Here is a 9,856-nt window from a genome sequence, read left to right as displayed (position 1 = left end):
AATATTGAATCACCAAGAAAAAAAATCCGCTGCGTGCGAATTTGCGGATTTTCGGTAAATTTGCGAGAGTTCGCGGATTGCGAATTTACCGAAAATCCGCAAAATCCGCGAGCGGAACGGATTTTCCGCCCATGCTTAGTACCTTTCAAGCTTTTCACCATTCAGAAAGATGCTTGTTCAACAAAGTAACATGCACCCCATTTTTGAGTACACAATGTTTATAAACCAATCAGTTATCTGCTTTTCTAAAACACTATTTTAGATACCTCTCATTCAGCCAAGTAACTTACTCAGCTACAGACATCTTTTGATTCCTTCTAAAATCCCTTCATAATGCTCATAGTAGGGATTGCAGGACACAGCTATGTTTTCTGGGGCAAAAGGTATGCTGAACACAGATGTATTGACAAAGACCTAGGTTTGCAAAATGTGGATATTAAATGGTTTTCACAGAGAGGACTAAAGTGGCACCAATTGATGTCTTTGGTGAAAACCTTTTTGTATTTCCAACCCCCTGACCTCTTGATTGTGCACTGTGATGGCAATGACCTAGGCCCATTGACTCGGGTCGGGCTGGAAATTCTAATGAAGGATACCTTTGCACAACTGATGTTGCTTTCCCTCACACTGTCTTTGTATACTCTAATACATGCCAAAGACAGGAATGGAACTGGTCAAATCAATTCTGTCCACAGATTGCCAAAGCTTGGAGGTATGTTAATAAAGCTGTTTCAGCTTACCTCAGAGGCTCTATCTATAACAGCAATGTGCGTTGTGACATGCATAACATCTACATAAGTGATGAAGTTCACTTCACAGATGAAGGGAACAGAGTGTTTCTCAACAACCTTAAGCTGTGCATCCAGACTTAAATGTAGCTGCAACAAAGTCATAATGAACACAATGTTTCTTGTTAAAGCCACCCTGTAACCCAACAGTGTAAGCTATATATTTTTTAACACATATACTCTTTATAAATATTTCCCGGATTTGCGCACTCAGCACAATTCCGCAAAACAAAAGCAAGAATTCAATTTACTACAACACATTTCACTTTTCCACTTTAACTTTTAATTTATATTTTTAATATTTTTTCTAACTCTGTCAATGTTAATGTGATTATGAAGTTCAATCTCACTACCTCTATAAAAAAAGTTCACAACTTTAACACTACCTCTAGAATTGCATAATATTTAATTATTTATTTAGGGGGGATCCGCAATCCACTGTGATGTTATACCGGGGGGCCACGCTGAGCGCCGCGATTGGGTCACGATTCCCACCACGTGAGAAAAAAAACATATTTAACATCCCCCCACTTCCCTAGGCTGATTTCGGACCCTGGGGACCCCATTCCCTAGTGCCCTGCCTTTTTTTTTTTATGGTAGAGGGCTGCGTGACCCCCTTCCTGGGCCAGTTTTAGCACATGGGACCCCATCCGCTGGGCCTGCCCTCTAATTCGTTCTACATATTTTTGGAAGGGAGCCGCATAGCCACCCTCCTGAGGCCAATTTCAGCCCCGGGGACCTGCATCCTCCGGCCAGGTCTTATCTTTTAAAAAAGAAAAATGGTTAGGGGCCTGCGAGGCCACCCTACCCAGGCCGATATTGCCCCAGGGCATGGATAGGTTGTTGGGGGCCACTGGGGAAGCATTGATTCCCCCGCAGTCCCTGACGGCTCCCTGCTTCCTGGGGGAGCTGGCCTAGCTTTTGGGCAGAGGGAGCTGCATGTTTGCAGCTCCCTCTCCCCGAGAATGCAGCCCCTCACATTTAACATAATAAGCCCCGGGAGATGGCAACCCCTGGGGCATGCGGGGGCCTCTCAAAGGCCCCCACATCTATTTTAATGATTGCCGGGACCTGGCCCACCCGAGAGTTTTATAGAAAACAAAGCACGGGAGCCAGCACTTCATTAATTTTTTTTCAGCTAAATTCTCAGACCCAATGTGAATCCCGCCAACATTGTTTTTTTGGCCCTGGGGGTGCCTGTGGGGCTCCCTGAGCAGGCCTAGAGGGTCAGGGTGTTTCTAACCTTTCCCATTTTCTTAATTTTTAGCGTTTTTTGGACCTTTTCTCAGTTCAACTGGGTCACAAGATGGCTGCCAACACTTCCTGGTTTGCAGTGTTTGCAGTCAATCATATCGAAGGCTCAAGATCGGGAGGGTTTGCGGATCCTCCGCGCCCATATTTAAATATCTGAGAAATGTTTACATTTCTCATGACATACTGAATGGATTTATACCATTTAACAAAAAGAGTGCACTTTGGACCAATAGCTCACTTTCTGCCAAATTTGGTATAATTCTGTTCAGCAGTTCGGGCTGTAGCTGCGTCAACAATTTCCTCTGGAAATTAACATAGGGAACAACCGTTTTGGGACCCCCCCATTTCTCAGCCCCCGCTTGACGAATCACCCGAAACAGAAGTGAGTGGATCATTAGTTTTGAAAATGTTGTGAAGATTCTTTTCTAAGAGTATTGGATGCTCTATGGAATTTTGTTGTATCATGGGTCAGAAAGCAATGTCTTCTTCTGCTTCCTTGACAGTCTATACTGCAAAAGATCCTGTGCATGTGAATAGTGTAAAATCCAAAGAAAATATGGTAAATCTAGAAGCAAAGTAGTGGCTTACTGTTACAGATGTGGTCACAATCACACATAGGGAACTGTTCCATATGTCCTTTAATTGGTTAGCGCTGTGTCAAATTCAAGAAACTAGGTCACTCCGGGGCCTGCCGGACGGAGCTCAAGCCCTGGGCCTGTTCCCAGCTTCCAAACCCTAGCCAGGCCAGGGAAAGCCTCCCCAGCCCCCCGACCCCTCGGCTTGCTTGCAGGATGGGGAGGCTCCCGTAGCTCGAGCCTGCCAGATGGAGCTCCACCCCACCGGGCCCGGTCCCAGCTTCCGAACCCTAGCCAGGCAAGGGAAAGCCTCCAATGCCAGACCCAAATGCCAGCGCCCGGACCCTGGGCTGGCTTGCAGGACGAGGGCCTGCCGCAACCCAGAGCCTGCCGGATGGAGCTCAAGTCCTTGGCTCAGTCCCAGCTTTCGAACCCTAGCCAGGCAGGGGAGAGCCCCACCGGGCCCCGATGGACCCCCGTGGCCCCAGCACCCAGAATCTTGGCTGGCTTGCAGGACGGAAATGCTTCTGCACCTCAGGCCCATTGGACAGAGCTCTAGCACTGGGCCCGGTCCCAGCTTCGGAACCCTAGCCAGGCTGGAGAGAGCCTCCCTGGGCCCCAATGGAACCCCCATCCCCAGCTTAAAGACCCTCGGCTGGCTTGCAGGACGGGAGGCTCCCGCACTCCAGGACCTGCCAGACAGAGCTGAAGCCCGGGCCTGGATCCTGCTTTTGAACCTTGCCAGGCAGGGGAGAGGCTCCCCAGACCACATCCTCTCCTCACCAGCCTGCCCAAGGACCCCTTTTTCTCGACTATCAACCCCGCATGTAGTGGGGGCTTACGGAACCCTGGGGAAGGACAGAAGTTGGAGTCAGCCTGGCCGGCCTGCAGGCCAGCCATCTGGTCACCCAGCCAGGTGACCAGATAGCCCAGGACGACCCAGCACCCAGATGGCCCGAGACAGTTGGACCTAGTCACTCTGCAGTCCGACGACAGTGAGGGTGGGTGGGTGCTCCGAAGCCACTGATTGGGAGGCTCCTTCCCCTGGGCTGCTCCCCTCCCTGCTGGACTTGCGTGGGAGCAGTGGGAAAGGGGGGCCCTGCGAACCCAGGCCATCTGGTCACCCTGCTGACCCGCAAGAAATGGTGGCACCTGTCCCCATACCTGGTGGGGCAGGGACAGGAGGGAAGGCCCCCCTTCCGGAGGGCAGGTGGTGGAGGCAGCCTCCCGCAAGCCCGCGCTACCCTCTCTGCATCCCTTCCACTGGCCCAGCTGCAGAGGGACCCACCCCCGGGTGTAGTGAAGGAAGGCGTCTGCAGGTATCCACACACAGAGAGTTAAAAGCGTGGCTCAGAGGATGACTTTCAGTAGATAGCAGTGAGGTAGCTACTCAACTACTTATGAAACCCTGACCCAGAATCAGGTCATCTACGAATGATTTAGCACCTGGTGCCCCATGAACATACGGTGCACTAAGGGTGGTGGAGGCAGCCCCCTTCCATCTGTGCTTCAGTCCCCAAATGAACAGCTTTACGCACCGGCCCCCGGTATCCCAGGCCAACCGAGACACTGTGGCACTACAGTATGGTTACTGTTTAGGGGGGATTCTGACTTAGAGGTGGTCAGTCAAAATCCCACAGATGGTAGCTTCGCCCCATTGGTTCCTCAGCCAAGCACATACACCAAATGTCTGAACCTGCAGTTCCTCTCATACTGAGCAGGATTACTATTGCAACAACACATCATCCATAGGGTAAAACTAACCGGTCTCACGACGGTCTAAACCCAGCTCAGGTTCCCCATTAGTGGGTGAACAATCCAACTCTTGGTGAATTCTGCTTCACAATGATAGGAAGACCGGCCATCGAAGGACAGAAAAGCGATGTCGCTATGAACGCTTCCCTGCTACATGCCAGTTATCCCTGTGATAAGTTTTCTGACACCTCCTGCTTGAAACCCAAAAAGTCAGAAGAATCGTGAGGCCCTGCTTTCAAGGTCTGTATTCATACTGAAAATCGAGATCAAGCTAGCTTTTGCCCTTCTGCTCAGCGAGAGGTTTCTGTCCTCCCTGAGCTCGCCTTAGAACACCTGCATTATCGTTTGACAGGTGTACCACCCCAGTCAAACTCCCCACCTGCCACTGTCCCCGGAGCTTGTCGTGCCCGGCGCCAGAAGCGACAGCACCACGGGGCTCACCCCCCACCTCACCAGGTAAGTGAAAAAACGATGAGTAGTGGTATTTCACCAGCGGCCCAAGGGCCTCCCACTTCTCCTACACCTCTCATGTCTCTTCTCAGTGCCAGACTAGAGTCAAGCTCAACAGGGACTTCTTTCTCCACTGATCCTGCCAGGCCCATTCCCTTGGTTGTGGTTTCGCTAGATAATAGGTAGGGACAGTGGGAACCATGTTCATCCATTCATGCGCCTCACTACTTAGACGATGATGCATTTGGCTACCTTTAATTAAACAGTCGGATTACCCTGGCCACACCAGTTCTAAGTCAGCTGCTAGGCACCGACTGAGGAAGAACACCGGCCCCACACCCCCCGGGAGGGGGCACGGGGAGAGGCAACCACTGCAGCTGGGGCGATCCACAGGAAGGGCCAGGCTCACGTCCAGAGTCCCTGCTGCCCCGGAGGGCTGCGCCTCGTCCAGCCTATGCACGTGCCCAGCCCAACCTTGCGCTCTAGCCCTTAGAGCCAATCTTTATCCTGAAGTTATGGATCTGACTAGCCGGCTTCTCTTAACTAAATTGTTCCAACATGCCAGAGGCTGTTCACCTTGAAGACCTGCTGCAGATATGGGTTTGTCTGAACTGGGGTGGCAGAGTGGGCTAAATAACGGTGATGGATCAAACCCAGATCTTTTGACTGGGTGTGAGTGTTTGATTGATTCAGATGCTCCATCCATCACCACCCCCTTTTGTACCGCTTTTGGCCGCCATAAGGGTATGCTCAGATGTGAGTCCCTTGATCACTTTGCCACTGGATTCAGGCAAGCCGGGCTGAAGACGGCTGGAATGCCAGAAACCAGTCCTCGGAAGCTTGTTTCCGGTCCAGGGAAGACATGGCTTGGCAGTTCGGGCTGGACTGTCCCCATGAGGCACTGGGTCAGACTGATTTGCATATAGCCATGTCTGAACTGGGGTGGCAGAGTGGGCTAAAGAACGGTGATGGATCAAACCCAGATCTTTTGACTGGGTGTGAGTGTTTGATTGATTCAGATGCTCCGTCCATCACCACCCCCTTTTGTACCGTTTTTGGCTGCCATAAGTGTTGCAGGGTATGCTCAGACGTGAGTCCCTTGCTCACTTTGCCACTGGATTCAGGCAAGCCGGGCTGAAGGCGGCTGGAATGCCAGAAACCGGCCCTCAGAAGCTTGTTTCCGGTCCAGGGAAGACATGGCTTGGCAGTTCGGGCTGGACTGTTCCCATGAGGCACAGGGTCAGACTGCTTTGCATATAGCCATGTCTGAACTGGGGTGGCAGAGTGGGCTAAAGAACGGTGATGGATCAAACCCAGATCTTGTGACTGGGTGTGAGTGTTTGATTGATTCAGATGCTCCGTCCATCACCACCCCCTTTTGTACCGCTTTTGGCCGCCATAAGTGTGGCAGGATATGCTCAGACGTGAGTCCCTTTCTCACTTTGCCACTGGATTCAGGCAAGCCGGGCTAAAGACGGCTGGAATGCCAGAAACCGGTCCTCGGAAGCTTGTTTCTGGTCCAGGGAAGACATGGCTTGGCAGTTCAGGCTGGACTGTTCCCATGAGGCACAGGGTCAGACTGATTTGCATATAGCCATGTCTGAACTGGGGTGGCAGAGTGGGCTAAAGAACGGTGATGGATCAAACCCAGATCTTTTGACTGGGTGTGAGTGTTTGATTGATTCAGATGCTCCGTCCATCACCACCCCCTTTTGTACCGCTTTTGGCCGCCATAAGTCTGGCAGGGTATGCTCAGACGTGAGTCCCTTGCTCACTTTGCCACTGGATTCAGGCAAGCCGGGCTGAAGACGGCTGGAATGCCAGAAACCGGTCCTCGGAAGCTTGTTTCCGGTCCAGGGAAGACATGGCTTGGCAGTTCGGGCTGGACTGTTCCCATGAGGCACAGGGTCAGACTGATTTGCATATAGCCATGTCTGAACTGGGGTGGCAGAGTGGGCTAAAGAACGGTGATGGATCAAACCCAGATCTTTTGACTGGGTGTGAGTGTTTGATTGATTCAGATGCTCCGTCCATCACCACCCCCTTTCGTACCGCAGATATGGGTATGGCCTGGCATGAGATTCATACCATCTCCCCTAGATTTTCAAGGACCAGCAAGAGTTCACTGGACGCTTCCGAAACTGCGATGCTTTTCCAAGGCTCACCCCCTTTCTTGGGGCGAACCCATTCCAGGGTGCCCTGCCCTTCACAAAGAAAAGAACTCTCCCCACGTCAGCCGACCGCTTCTCCGGGTTTGTTTGCGTTAACGCACTGGACACCATGAGTGTGCCGGCTTCGCTACTCTGGGATCAGGGATCTGAACCAGACTCCCTTTCAATCGGCCGAGGGCAACGTAGGCCGTCACCCGTCCCTTCAGAATAGCACTCGCCCATCTCTTAAGGCTAACTGACCCATGTTCAACTGCTGTTCAAATGGAACCCTTCTCCACTTTGGCCTTCAAAGTTATTGTTTGAATATTTGCTACTACCACCAAGATCTTCACTTGCGGCTGCTCCACCAGGGCCCTCACCCCGGTCTTCTGTGCGTACCACAGCAGCCCTCCTACTCATCGTGGCTTACCCCCTGCGGCTCTCAGCGCAGGCGATGGCCGGGTATGGGCCCAATGCTCCAGTGCCATCCATTTTCAGGGCTAGTTGATTCAGCAGGTGAGTTGTTACACACTCCTTAGCAGATTCCGACTTCCATGGCCACCGTCCTGCTGTCTATATCAAGCAACACCTTTTCTGGGGTCTGATGAGCATCGGCATTGGGTGCCTTAACTCGACATTCTGTGCATCCCGCAACGCCAGTTCTGCTTACCAAAAGTGGCCCACAAGGCCTTCACATTCCATGTTCGGCTCCACACCAGTGAGCCGGGCTTCTTATCCATTTAAAGTTTAAGAATAGGTTGAGATCATTTCAGCCCAAGACCTCTAACAATTTGCTTTATCAGATAAAACTGGGGGCTCTGAGCACCAGCTAACCTGAGGGAAACTTCGGAGGGGACCAGCTACTAGATGGTTCGATTAGTCTTTCGCACCTATACCCAGGTCGGATGACCGATTAGCAAATCAGGACTACTATGGACCTCCACCAGAGTTTCCTCTGGCTTTGCCCTGCCCAGGCATAGGTCACCATCTTTCGGGTCCTATCACGCATGCTCATGCTCCACCATCCCGACACAGCGGGCGAGACGGGCTGGTGATGCGCCCACCGCCAGATGCGCAGCGGGATCCCACCTCAGCCAGCGTGTGCTGGCCCTCACCTCCATTGCACCACTGGGTTTTGCTCTGCCCTCTGACTCACAGTTATTAGGCTGCTTGGTTCATGTTTCAAGTCAGGTTGGGTGGGGTGGGTAACCAACAACGCCGTAGACCCCTGGTGCTCAGCATTGGCCTCCCAGCACCCGGTGGTGCAACGCAGTCGGGGCGCATTGAGCACAGTCCGCCCCAGTCGACAGTTGTGCCAGGAACAGAGTGCCCCATCCCCCCGTCCCTGTCCCGGTGCGCCTCGAGGAGGAAATGCGCCCTACGGGGCTGGGTAGGGCCCGGGCGCCGGGTCCGGCAGAGGGGACAGAACTCCTGGGCCACTGACCTTCTCGCCATGTTGAATCCTCTGGGTGCACTGCACGGACCCCACCCTTTTACCTCTCAACGGTTTAACACCCTCATGAACTCTCTCTTCAACGAGAAGGGCTCCATGTGAACAGCAGTTGAACAGCGGTTGAAAATGGGTCAGTCTGTCCTAAGACATGGGCAAGCGCCATTTGGAAGGGACAGGTGATGGCCTCCGTTACCCTCGGCCATTCGAAAGGGAGTCAGGTTCAGATCCCTGAACCCAGAGTGGCAGAGACGGGTGTCCTCACGGGGCCCAGTGCGGTAACACAAACGATCTCGGAGAAGCCTAGAGGAGAGTTCTCTTTTCTTTGTGAAGGGCAGGGCATCCTGGAATGGGTTCACCGTGAAAGAGAGGTCTAAGCCTTAGAAAGCATTGCGATTCTGGCGTGGTCCAGTGAGCTCTCGCTGGTCCTTGAAAATCAGGGGGAGATTGTGTAAATCTTGCACCGGGGCGTACCCATATCTGCAGCAGGTCTTCAAGGTGAACAGCCTCTGGCATGTTGGAACAATGTAGGTAAGGGAAGTCGGCAAGTCAGATCCGTAACTTTGGAATAAGGATTGTCTCTAAGGGCTGGGGCGGTCAGGCTTGGGCGGTCAGGCTGGGGCGCGAAGCAGGGCTTTGGCACTCGCTGCGGCTGGACGAGGCACCACCCTTCAGGGAGGACATGAGCCGGGCCCTTCCTGTGGATCGCCCCAGCTACGGTGGTCGCCCCTCCCCATCTCCCCTCCATGGGGATGTAGGGCCAGCCTTCTGCCTGTGCCGGCGCCTAGCAGCTGACTTTGAACTGGTGCAGACCAAGGGAATCTGACTGTTTAAGTAAAACAAAGCACCACAAAGGACTGAGGTGGGTGTTGATGCGCTGTGATTTCTGCCCAGTTCTCTGAATGTCAAGGTGAAGAAATTCAATGAAACGCGGATAAATGGCGGGAGTAACTATGACACTCTTAGTGCTAGAATCTGCGAAGAGAAGGCTATAGAGACAGGCCAAACAAAGTTCTATCATGGGGGCAAGCGTGATAGTTAAAAATGGGGAAGCAAACAAACACAATTCTAGATGGGGTAGTTCATGGACATTAAAAACCCTGAAATCATTAACCTCTTCACCGAATTTGAAAAACCAGCACCCGATTTAAACAATGCAACAAGCAACAACGATTCAGATCACAATATAGGCCATAATTCAACCTCCATACCAGAAGAAAACACAACAGTAGACCTCAGCGAAATCATCGAGTTCATGGCCTCCTCAGCCAAGAATGACATTGTTAAAACCAACTTTAAAAATCTACCCAATGTGTTTGAGGTCAGCAAAGAATAATAACAAAGAAAAGTGACTACACAAAAAAGTCACATTGGAAATACCCAAACGAAAAGTGTAAATGTGACTTGTGTGGAGACATATTGGGATCTTTTTAG

The 9,856-nt window shown here is 52.0% G+C and overlaps 2 pseudogenes; both read right to left on the bottom strand.

Annotated features, from left to right (window-relative positions):
- Positions 1 to 3,956: 3,956 nt before the first annotated feature.
- Positions 3,957 to 5,378, bottom strand: LOC147750795 (28S ribosomal RNA; annotated as a pseudogene).
- A 3-nt stretch (positions 5,379 to 5,381) lies between these two features.
- Positions 5,382 to 8,147, bottom strand: LOC147750794 (28S ribosomal RNA; annotated as a pseudogene).
- Positions 8,148 to 9,856: the final 1,709 nt, after the last annotated feature.

Source organism: Lissotriton vulgaris, chromosome 1_1 (genome assembly GCF_964263255.1).
Source record: "Lissotriton vulgaris chromosome 1_1, aLisVul1.2, whole genome shotgun sequence".
Lineage (NCBI taxonomy): Eukaryota > Metazoa > Chordata > Amphibia > Caudata > Salamandridae > Lissotriton > Lissotriton vulgaris.
Note: the sequence above shows the minus strand (reverse complement) of the source record. Positions and strands in the feature narration are given on the sequence as shown.